This window comes from Neofelis nebulosa, chromosome 11 (assembly GCF_028018385.1).
Source record: "Neofelis nebulosa isolate mNeoNeb1 chromosome 11, mNeoNeb1.pri, whole genome shotgun sequence".
Lineage (NCBI taxonomy): Eukaryota > Metazoa > Chordata > Mammalia > Carnivora > Felidae > Neofelis > Neofelis nebulosa.
This window is the reverse complement of record NC_080792.1, coordinates 4,606,078-4,618,196: the sequence shown is the minus strand read 5'-3', so window position 1 is coordinate 4,618,196 and position 12,119 is coordinate 4,606,078. Positions and strand designations below refer to the sequence as shown.

At 45.6% G+C, this 12,119-nt stretch overlaps 1 long non-coding RNA gene across 1 annotated transcript; it reads right to left on the bottom strand.

The window, feature by feature from the left end:
• Positions 1–214: 214 nt before the first annotated feature.
• Positions 215–12,090, bottom strand: LOC131489905 (uncharacterized). The gene is made up of 6 exons (XR_009250812.1): positions 11,956–12,090; positions 8,261–8,921; positions 5,931–6,076; positions 1,948–2,069; positions 745–1,065; positions 215–669 (listed from the first exon to the last, which is right to left on the bottom strand). It is a non-coding gene; the product is annotated as an uncharacterized LOC131489905 (long non-coding RNA).
• Positions 12,091–12,119: the final 29 nt, after the last annotated feature.

The window sequence follows — 12,119 nt, the reverse complement described above, 5'->3', positions numbered from 1 at the left end:
AAGGGCTAATCTTGTCGGGACCCCTTTGGACACCTCCTGCACCAAGTTCTGCTTGGCTGGTGGAGCCCCCGCACTGGGGTGTCAGAATATCTGGACCTATTGTATTGTTCTTGTCTTTGAGCTTTCTGTCACAACTTTGAAGACCATAGGAAGAGTCGCATTTAACATCTGGTCACACATCTGAAACAAGACAGTTACCAACAAAAGGAGGATGGAAAAGAAAGCCTGAGTGTTTTTATTGGTGTGAGCAAAGTGAAAAAGAAGCCTGTGGCTAAGCCAAAACTCACTGTGCAGGAGCACAGACCCCCCAAGTGTTGGTCTAAGACACTGCGACGTTGGACTTTTCCAGATGGGTTTTCGATCGGAGTTTGTTCATTTCCCAGGAGATGAACGTCACACATGTGGGAAGCTGAATAATGACACCCCCCAACAACAACAAAAATGCATCCACTTCCTAATCCCCGAAGCTTGTGGTCTATCACCCTTTACAGCAAAGGGGACTTTGCAAGTGTGATTAAGGAAGGTTCTTGGAAAAGGAAGAAGGGTCCACGAGCCAAGGAGCACAGGGGGCCTCCAGAAGCTGGAAAAGGCAAGGATGTGCATTCTCCCCAGAGTGCCTGGAAGGAACCACCCTGCTGACTCCTTTGTTGTAGACTTCCGATCTAAGGCCTGTAAGAGAGGGAACAGCTGCTGTTTAAAGTCACTAAGTTTTTGTGTTACAATAGTGACAGCAAGCTAATGCACACGTGTTTTACTTGCGTGAAGGTAGGAGTATTCTCCAGGCACCCCCAGAAGTCAGAGAATGGACTGTACAGGTAGGACACTGTTGGCATGCGGGTGCTGGGTGCAGGTGGGGGTTCAGCTGTGTCCTATGGATTTCCAGCAGACATGGAGGGAAACCTGGAGCACTTGAGTGTTGAGCAGAAACTCTGCCACCGGCAGGTTTAAGGATGAGTTCCTCGCGTCCACAAAACCAGCCTCCAATTCCTTTTCGTTTCTTTTTACAACACAGTGAATAGCGACACTTGAATTGTGAGTGACAACAACTGTTTACAGTTTGAAAACCTGCAAAATAACCCATGAACAGATTGCGTGTTTGAACTCAACGCTTCATTGATCTTACCCCTGTTTGCCCAACAGGAAACAAATGTTTTAAAGCGGAGTAAAACTTTGTTTGGCGTTCCCGGTAGCGTTTAACAATTGAACCCCATCTGTTCAACAAAAGCTTTAATTGGAAACTTGTTGTCTTTGATTGTATTGAGGGAATTCTTTATCCAGCCGAAAGAAGTTCACATTAATGTTGCCCTGTGTCTCAGGTCTTAGCAGACCAGGATTACAGAACAAGGGCACATGTCCTCTTCGTATTTATTGTTGTGGCACAATCCCCCTGGTCTGCTCGATGCTATAAATTTACCCACCTCACGGTGCCCCCAGTTACTTTTCAGTGTTTCTGATGGGGGCCCCACTCTGTCTGCTGCAGGCAGCGCATGGGCCCCTCAGATCCAATACCTGTTGCCCGTAGAGTTCCCTGGCAAACCCACACGCATCATGAAGACAAGGTCTCCTCTGGGAGCTGATGTTGGCGGCTCGGTGCCAAGGTGCTGCTGGCCTTAAGGTACAGGCAGGAGAGTGGCTCCCCCCACCCTGCTCTGCAGCAGCACCTGTCCCCCCTCCCCACAGGTGCTCAGACCCCACCCTCAGCCACCCCGCTCCGAGTCCTCCCTGGATCCCTCTGCAGGAACCTCGTACCTGCCCGAAGGTAGTGTGGCAAGGACAACTCCCTGGTGCCCACCCCCCCACCATGACAGCTCCTCCCGATGACACAAGCACACCACGTGGAAGAACTTGGGTCACATCAGTGGCCCTTGACACAGGGGCCCTGGGAACTTCAGGAATCTTGATGCTCAGGCTGTATCCCAGACAGGTTCTGCCAGAACCACGAGAGACCTGCAGGGAGATGACGTGGTTTTCACAACCGCCCAGGGGATTTTTCCATGAGCTGAGGTAGATCTCGAAGATAAGCAAGAACATGGGATTTCTGGCATGGATGGTTTCTTCAATTTTCTTTTCTGTAAAATTAAGTATGGTGAAAAGCTATATATATATATATATATACATACATATATGTATGTATATATATATATATATTTTAATTAGACAGCATGATATAAATCACAAGGAGACAGCGGAAGCCTCTGGAATGAAGCCCCCATGTCTTCACGGAATGATCTGAGGCAGCAGCCGGGGCCCAGGGCTGCGTGAACATTTTGCCTGGTGGTTCTGGGCAGCCCTACTATCCCTCATTAGCCCAGGCTGGTCCCCGTTTGTCAGACCTGAAGGTTTTGGGATTTGGATGTTCTGCTTAAGAAGACAGACACAAAATGACAAATCAAAGTTAGGTGCAAAAGTGGATACTTACTTAAAAGTGGGAGAGGAGGCCTGAACAGTAAATTCCACGGTAAAGAACTTCTCCGACTGGGCTGGAAGATCCCATCATCAGTGGGCTCCGGGCGGTGCCGCTCAGCTAGGCACACGCTGAATGTGCGTCCATCCCTGTGTCCTTGTGTGTGGACAGCTGGTACGGTGGCCTTAAACCCTCGAGGAGGGACTCGCACGCTCTACTTTCGCTGGGTTCTAGAAAGCTTCCCCTGCACTCGCACGCGGCAGGGGATGGGAACCGCGGGCTGTGTGCCCCTCCGATCGGGCAGCATGCAGCTCCATCCGAGCGAAGCCGCCTGTATGCCTGTGCTTCAAAGACGCGCCCACACGCCGCGGGTGGGCCAGTTGTGCTGACGCTGGCTCTCAGGCAGCAGGTGCTCAGCCCCTGGGAGCCAGCCTGACAGCCAGGGACTTGCTTGAGCTCTCCTTCCTCAGTGTCTCATCTCCATCAAGAGTCTTCTCCCACGACCTCATTCTTCTATTTTCCTTCCTTTTTCTTCCGCTTCCTTCTGGAAGTACTAGTAGATGCCAGAAACCGCTTGGGCACTGATCATCGGGTGTCTGGCTGACTCAGTGGGTGGACGTGCCAGGGTGAAGGGACCCATCAGGTGTAGTCGGCAGCAGCTTCCTTGGCCGGGGGTTGGGGGGAGGGCTGGAGAATGGATTTCTGTACCGTGCACACAGAAGGTGACTGTGAGGTACACGTTTACCCGGTTGAGTCGTGTCCCCCCAGATTCCTGTCCACCTGGAATCTCGGGGCAGGGCGTGCCCTTATTTAGAAGTGGGGTTTTGCAGACATAATTAGGGGGAGTTTGTACTGAGTGGGTGGCGGTGTCCTTACGAGAGAGGAAGGGACACACAGAGGTGCACGTGGGGGCACAGGCCCAAGTTGGAGAGGCACAGCAGCAGGCCAAGGAATGCCGAGGAACACCTGGAGCCAGCGGATGCTGCAAGAGGCAGGAAGGATCCTCCCCTAGAACCTTCAGAAGGGCCACGTCCCTGCTGCCGATGCCTTGATTGCAGTCTCCTGGCCTCCAGACCTCGAGACAATACACTCCTGCTGCTTGCGATCCACCTGGTTGGGGCACTTTGTTACAGCAGCCCCGGGAGACTCATATACGCGTGAATAAATTATTTGAAAACAAGGCCAAGAGTGGCCGGGTGCACATATACACATGGTACTGAGAGAGGCCAAACCCCCAGCCTGAGAGTTGGCACCACATGCTTTTTGATGTGGCCTTCACTCCGCGATCGGAGGCGAGACCTAAAAGCAAACGGACGCAGGTGCAGTGACACGCTGATTGACCTTAGACCACCTCAAAGGACGCTGCGAGCCAGCCACCATCTTGAAAACCCTACCTGAGGCCCCAGGAGGTGATGGATGTCCGAGTGCAGAGAATGCCATGGCACAGCTGAGCATTTCTCTGCGCGTTTGGTTGTGTTGCCGCATCCAGAGAAGAAACCGAGGTTTCCCGGCTGTGTTCACAGCTTTTGTGCAGCAAACACACAAGGCACAGAAGCACTCAGTGCGTTTGTCTTCCTCCGGGCTTGCCTAGCCTGCAGCCCGTGGACAGATTGCTATCACCTAAAACACACGGAACTCTTGATGCGTGCCGGAACGCCCAGCGGTCTCAGCTTTCCTTTGCTCAGCCAAGGGTTTTAACGCTGTTTATACTCTGAAACAGGATAGTTTTCTTTCCCCCACCTCTCTCTCTGTCACATAAAAGACGAGCCAGGAAAATAGCTGCAAACTGCCAGGGAAATGTAAACAAATGATGAATTTTTAAAGTCCCCCAATATACACTTTCCTCCTCAAACGAGAAAAGGAAAGGTACCAGGGGAGTCTGCTGATCACAGAAACGAAAATTGAAAACCTTCTCTCCTAGCCATCCTTACATCATAAGAAGAAACTGTACTGGCTTAGAAACAGGCGGAGACATAAAGATCATCGACCACTAAATGCAACGTGTGAGAGTTCTTCTGGCAGAAACCTGCTGTGAGGTATCGGTAAATGGGTATAATTTTGGTGACCACACGTGTTTCTGTTATGTTTTTTACCCTTTATTTTAAATCTGCAGTAAGCCGCAACAAGTGTTGTATGCTTTTAATTAAACTCAGCATTTGGATCCTTTCTAAATAAGCAGTGCAAGATGAGGGGCGGGGAAGCAGGCTTAAACATTAAAAAGTTTTTTCTTGATTAATTATTAAATATAACCCTTAAATACTTGGGCACTTTTAAGTATCGGTGAGAGATGAATAGCGGTATTCTTGCAGCCGAGAGAGGCGATAAACCCTGAAGGCTCGTCGCCAGCTCAGAGGTGAGTCCTGACAACCTGTCCTCTTATAAAGGATGACAAATCCCAGTTAGCATTATTCATTGCCAAGCCCCGAGATCAGTTTGAAATTCTCACAGCACTTGGAAATTCACACACATTAGTCGAGTGGAAAAGATGTCAAGGACTAAAATGAAAAATAAATCATTTTTGTCCACGTCAGTGTTGTAGTAAAGGTGTTCGTGTAAGCAGAACCCCGGCCAGTGCACTTGATAACCAGTCCTCCTCGTCCCTTATTCCAGACCTTTCTACTGTGGTGTAATGTGACTGAGAGCCTCAGGCTGCCAAACCTCCCCTCTGGGCTGGCGTGGGGGTGGGCTGGCCCCGCCTAGGACCCATCTTACAGATCTCCAAACATTCTTCAGATTTCCCTTCAGATGATGGCTCATTGTGTGACCTTGACTCCCATTCCACCTTTTCAGACTTACCTACTTACAGTAAATACAGTAAATACAGCTACAGTTTCCCTTTCTTGGACAAGTTAATGTTTTTCTCTGAAGTACAGAGAATGAAGGACTTTGTGAAGTCTGGAGTTAAAAATACAAAGGCAATTAAAATACTTTTTGGACTGTTTCCACATCACTGCTATTGTGAATAATGTCCCATAAAACATGGGAGCAGAGGTATCTTTTCAATATTCTGACTTCAATTCTTTTGGATAAATACCCAGAAGTCAGATTGCTGAATCCTATGGCAGTTCTATTTTTAATTTTTTGAAACAGCCCGAATATCCGTGGACAGAGGAGTAGATAGAGAGAATGTGGTACATACATACAATGGGATTAAACAAGGGAATCCTGCCATCTGCAACAACGTGGCTGAATCTTGAGAACATTATGCCAAGTGATGTAAGCCAGTTGCAGAAGGACAGGCACTGCCCAATTCCACTTACGTGAGGTGTCTAAAATAGTCGAATTCCCAGAAACAGAGGGGAGGCTGGTGGTTACCAGGGGCGAGGGGACAGGAGACGAGGGAACTGCCATCCAGTGGGTACGGGGTTTCTGTCACACAAGGTGAATGAGCTCTACAGGTCTATTGTACGATACCACCCAGGGTTAACAGGGCTGGAGAGTGCACTGAATTTGTCAAGAGAGTGGATCTTACGTTAAGTGTTCTTACCACAAAAAAAAAAAAAAGTGGAAATTCTGTCAAAGTTACCTTTTTTTGTAACTGAGTCATAGCTGTTGTTTCAAAAACAGGCAAGAAATGCGTGGCATCCATTGTCTTTGAGCGTTTTGGTAAGAAACAAGGTGGTCCATCACAACCGTAGACGGAAGATACTTGTCTTCTTTGCTATCCCTACTCTACTCTCATAGCACATGATACATGTTGAAAAAAAGAAACAGAAAGGTAGCAGGACACAGAGGGCAAAGAAATTCTGTTCAGTGTTTGCTCTGAGGATCATATGGAAGCCTACTCTGTGGATGATTAAACATCACAAGTTTGGGGAATAGTCCTTTCTAATGAGGGTTTCTGCATTTTCCCCATATTTAATTAATGCAAGTAACCCAAAGGGAAGATACCACGATTCAGTTTCCGACTAAATCTAAAGATCTGATCCAAAGATACCTGGAAACACAAAACCATTTGGAGGCTATGTGAATGCTGTCACACACCCAGTTGGTAACTGGCCATAGCATCTTAAAACCTGTTAAGGAATTGATAAAGGGGCTTCCCCCAACCCCCATTCTGTCCAAGGACCATGTGTAGGGCAAGAATTTTGTTTGTTTGAAATTTTGCAGGGACGGGAGGAGCTTGTTTTTTTTTTTTTTTTTTGGCTTGGATGGAATTGCCATGGCCTTAGATTGCCTACCAACATTTGTAACTTGCAAACATAGAATTTTATGCATTTATTCAGAGGTCCAGCCTCAGATGTTGAGTAAGCAACTGTGAGATTGAGGCTCCAGCCTTTCCAGTAAACATACAATTTTGCTTGATGATGCAGGACTAGGGGGAGGGAGAGCATTTTCACTTTTCTTCCAAATCACTACAGCTGAAAACTACACCTGTTGGACAGCAACCCGAGGCAGGGGAGGAAAGAACAGAAGAAAGCAAGAATAGCTCTATCCATCCATTCGTCTCTTCACTCATCAAGTTCTTAGTGAGCACCTACTGTGTGCCAGGTACTGGACTTGTCAGTACCTGAAGCTCAAGTCCAACGCGCTTAGTTACGGCTTCGTGTTGGTATGACACAACCACGACTCCCAAAACATTCTTTTTTTTTTTTTTTAATTTTTTTTAACGTTTATTTATTTTTGAGACAGAGAGAGACAGAGCATGAACGGGGGAGGGTCAGAGAGAGGGAGACACAGAATCTGAAACAGGCTCCAGGCTCTGAGCGGTCCGCACAGAGCCCAACGCGGGGCTCAAACTCACGGACCTCGAGATCATGACCTGAGCCGAAGTCGGTTGCTCAACCGACTGAGCCACCCAGGCACCCCTCAAAAACGTTCTTTCTGAAAGAGTTCTATTGCAAAGGTCTATGTGCTACTCTGACACGTTAACAAAATGTATCTCTGAAACACCAAGTATTAAAAAAGAAAATCTAGCATTAAGCTGACAAGGCTCCCTTTGCAGATACATGGCTGCCTAACCACCTCTTTAGTAAAATAAATAAATAAATAAATAAATAAATAAATAAATAAGGCTAAAAATGCCTGCAGTAAAAGAGAGAACGCACTGTCCATGTTGCCCAGACACAATAGCAAAAGACAAAAAGCCAGAACTACAGAACTGTTAACCCCAGGCAGGGGTTACTTAGAGTCCCAGTCCCTACTAACTGTATGCCCCCCTGGGATCAGAGACAGCGAGACAGAAGCCGAATTATGAGAGAAACCGAACACTTCGCTCTCAGCCTTTCTGTCTCCTCGGCTCCCTGGTTCTTGTCACAAACAATGGGGTGTGGTACATGACAGACATACTAATCCTGAACGTGTCTTGCAGGGAATACAAGCATTTAGGGCTGGAAAAACAGACTGGCTGAGGCCAAGGGAATGAAAGCAGGGCGGGAGAGAGACTCTCGGAGGCCAGTTCTGGGGAAGGTTAGACTTGACCAGCTGCTTAGGGCTAAGGAAGTGGGAAGCCGTGTGGGTCATTTGTAGCTGCTCGCTGCTGGTCCCCTAGGATTCTACTTTCTTCTTTATGCCGTCCTGCGTGGCAGGTTCTCTCTTAACGTAATTACCTTCTCCCAAGTGGCCTCCGTGCCCAGGAAAATCTCCGTTTTCCGGGGTGACGGGTGCTCCCACGGCTGTGTGTTTAGTTAAGCTTGGTTCCACAGAATCGAGTGAGGAGAACTATTCTGGAGAATAGGCTGTGACTCGTGCCGGGAACTGGAGCTTGTAGTAGTTGAAAGTAGCATCTAAAGCTTTTATGAGTGGGTCTGTAATCAGTAGTAACTTTCAACATCTTGTATTCCCTAAATTCTCAGATAAGGCACAACATCATTTATCTTTCGGAAGTACCCCACCTCTGGTCAACCGTCCACATACCTCTTTCCTTGTTTTTGTTTCACGGTGTCCCTGTTCCCCAAAAAATCCAGCAGAGAAGAAGAGAAAATTTATTTGCTTAGATCCTCGAGCTAAAATCAGATTCCTTGCTACAAAGTGATCTGCAAAGCATCCTTCACCCGAAAACAAATGGATTGCAGGGCCACCTGCTGGGCATTCTGAGCTGTGCACACCCTGGGTTCAAATACCAGCTCATTTACTTAACAGCAAGCCAGGTAGTGGTCCTCAGACTGAGACACCCGGGGTCACAGGAGGACTTTTCAAGGAGGCCTCAGAGTTTTGAGGGCACCAATCCCCAGCTGCTCAAATTCTACACGTCCTCTCTCTTAGGGCGGATAGGATGGGACATTCCGGCAGTGAGCTGCCTGCTGTCCTGCTTCCCGCCTTTCCGCGCTCCTTTTAAGACAGTGTTGTAGACTGACTGTGTCCTCCCAAAACTCCTATATTGAGACCTAATCACCAGGGTGATTAGGTCATGAACAGGATTTGTGCCATCGTAAAAGAAGCCCATGAGGCTGCCTTACCCCTGCTACCGTGTGAGGACACGGCAAGAAGACAGCTCTCTGTACAGAACCAGGAAGCAGGCTCTCAACCAGTCCCCAAATCTGACAGCACCGTGGTCTTGGACTTCCAGCCTCCCCAGCTGTGAGAAATAAATCTCTGTCATTTATAAGCCATCTAGTCTATGGTAGTTGTAGCAGCCTGAACACCCCAAGACATCCAGTGCCAGGCATCATTCTAAGTGCTGTACGTTTAATTTTTTAAATTTTGTTAATGTTTATTTATATTTGAGAGAGAGAAAGAGAGAGAAAGACCCTGAGCAAGGGGAGGGGCAGAGAGAGAGGAAGGCACAAAATTAGAAGCAGGCTCCAGGCTCGGAGCTGCCAGCACAGAGCCCGACACAGGGCTTGAACTCACAAGCTGTGAGATCATGACCTGAGCTGAAGTCGATGCTTAACCAACTGGGCCATGCAGGTGTCCCTAAGTGCTGTACATTTAACTCAAAAAGCCTCAAATGTCCCAAAGGGGCAATTTGAAATGCCACCATATATTATTATTGGAGAATGCCTCCTTCATCAAGGATGCCTGTTGGCTATATAATTTGTATTATTTCAAGGGGAAGAAAATAGAAGGTCCAATTAACATTATATTTCCAAGTAAAAGAATTCCAGATCAAGAGTAAATTCTGTATTTTCCTGACTTTTATTCAGATTTGTAAGAGAAACATTTTCATCAACGAACTTTGCCAAATGATTAGTAGGTACATAAATAATATTCACTTTTTACTTGGACTCAAACCTCTTCCTGGCTCTCATTTACCAACAGCTTCTTTTTTCTTTTATTTATCATGACCACATACCTATAAAAACTTTATGAACTTAATGTTAGTGTTTATATATTCTACTCTAAGTCCCCTTTTTGTTGTATTTTTCACTGAACCCTGTCTCATTCAAGCAATAATCTCACTTATAGACACCTGAACTAATTTTTTAAAAGCCAAATAGATATGCTTAAATGATACATTTCTAATAAATTGCTTTTAATATCTAAAAATTCTTTGTCAAATGTATACAGCTGACCCTTGAAAAACATGGGTTTGAACTACATGGGTCCACTCATATGTGGACTTTTTCACATAAATACAGTATAGTTCTGTAAGTATATTTTTTTCTCTTCCTTATAATTTGCTTAACATTTTCTTTCTTCTTGATTACTTTATAGAATATATATACTTTACAGAATATAGATAGAGTATATAATACAAATAACATACAAAGTGTTAACCAACTGTTTATGTTATCAGTAAGGCATCCGGTCAACAGTAGGCTATTAGTAATTAAGTATTTGGGGAGTCAAAACTTTTAAATGGGTTTTTGACTGCAGGGGGCATCAGTACCCCTAACACCTGTATTGTTCAAGGGTGAACTGTAATATATTTCCATGGTTTTTATTAGTCATATATGAATAATTATTGTAATGAGAACTTAATCCAGAAAAAAACTTTAACACTTAGAGATTTCTAGCTATAGAAAAGTAAATATTAACTTAAATTTCTATACATATTCTCTTGCAGAGAAGTGTAATAGGATCATCAATAAAAGACTATCAAATGTAAAAATGTTAGTTTGATGGTTAATATAAGAAATAACAAGTGTTGGTAAGGATTCAGAGGACAAGGAACCCAGCATGCACAATTGGTGGGAATATAAACTGGTGTAACATTGGTAAAAAAAAAAAAAAAAAAAAAAATTGGTGACATTGGTAAATTGGTACAAATTGGAAAACAGTATGGAGGTTCGTCAAAAAATGAAAAATAGACATGCCATACAATCCAGTAATTGCACTTCTGGGTATTTACCCAAAGAAAACAAAAACACTAACTTGAAGATATATATGCACCCCTTTGTTTATTGCAGCATTATCTACAATAGCCAAGATATGGAGGCAATCTAAGGGTCCACTGATAGATGAATGGATAAAAATGTGAGATATATACACAATGGGATATTCCCCAGCCATAAAAAAAAAAAAAAGAATAAAATCTTGACATTCACAACAAACTGGATGGATGTATAGAGTATTATGCAAAGACAAAAACCTTATAATTTCACTTATACGTGGACAAACGAGCCAACAACAACAGCAAGAGAGTAACAGACTCATAAATATAGACACCAGAGTAGCAGTTGTGGGAGCACAAATTAGGTAAAGGGGATTAAGAGGCACAGACCTATAAACAAAATGAGTCATAGAGATGTAACCTACAGCTGAGTCAATAATATTGTAATAATTTTATATGATGACAGATGGTAATTACACACTGAGTATTTCGTAATGATTATAACTGTTGAATCACTGGTACACCTGAAACGAATCCATTATATGTCAAGACTGTACTTCAATTAAAAATGTTTTTAAGAAACACAAAGATTCAAGAAAAAAGAAATAGTTAAAAATAAATAATAGACTACCGAATATGGAAAAAATTTCCTCTTAAGATAAAAGCTGTTTGTACAGTATGACTGGACTGGGGGAGGAAGTGGAATCGGGACTTCTCAGTATTTAATTTTCCCTCATTTTTCGAACTTTAATCGACAAGAAGTTACAATTTGACAACACTCTGAGAGAGGATATAGACGGAAAATTTAAGGGAGAGGTCATTTTTTTTTAAGTATTTACATCTTTTGCAACTACTAAACTTGCTATTAAAAACAAGGGCACCTGGGTGGCTCAGTGGGTTCAGCAGCCAACTCTTGCTTTCTGCTGAGGTCTTGATCTAAGTAGTTAGTGGGCTGAGGCCCCGGGTTGGGCTCTGCTTGGGATTCTCTCTCTCTCTCCCAGAATAAATAAACTTTATAAACGACAGACAAAATGTGGGAGGGTAGATTCTTTGCCAAGTTCTTGTGGGACCGCTCTCACGGAGACGATCACCACCACCTAGGGTCTCGGTATTTCAAAGGTAAGCACAGAAAAAGGGTGGGTCCTCCTGCGTCCACAGTCCCGAGACCACTGGATTTAAACACTGATACACCCCCTCCCCCAGAAACAGGGCCGCTGGGGCCCTGCGGACCCAGGGCCCGGAGGCATCAAACGGCACCGCGTGTGACCGGGCACAGGCGCGCCGCCCCGAGCCTGAGCGTGGGGTGTACGCCGCTCCCGGGGCCTCAGAACCTCACCATCCACGCACCCGACCCCAGCCCAGCGGGACCAAGCAAGGAGCAGGAAAGGAGTCGACCGCACGGCCGCAGCCCTCAGGGTCACAGCTCAGGAATTCCCCGCAGGTCTCCCAAATTGGAAGGCGGGGAGGGGCGGGGCGAAGCCGGTTCTCCAACAAGCCCGG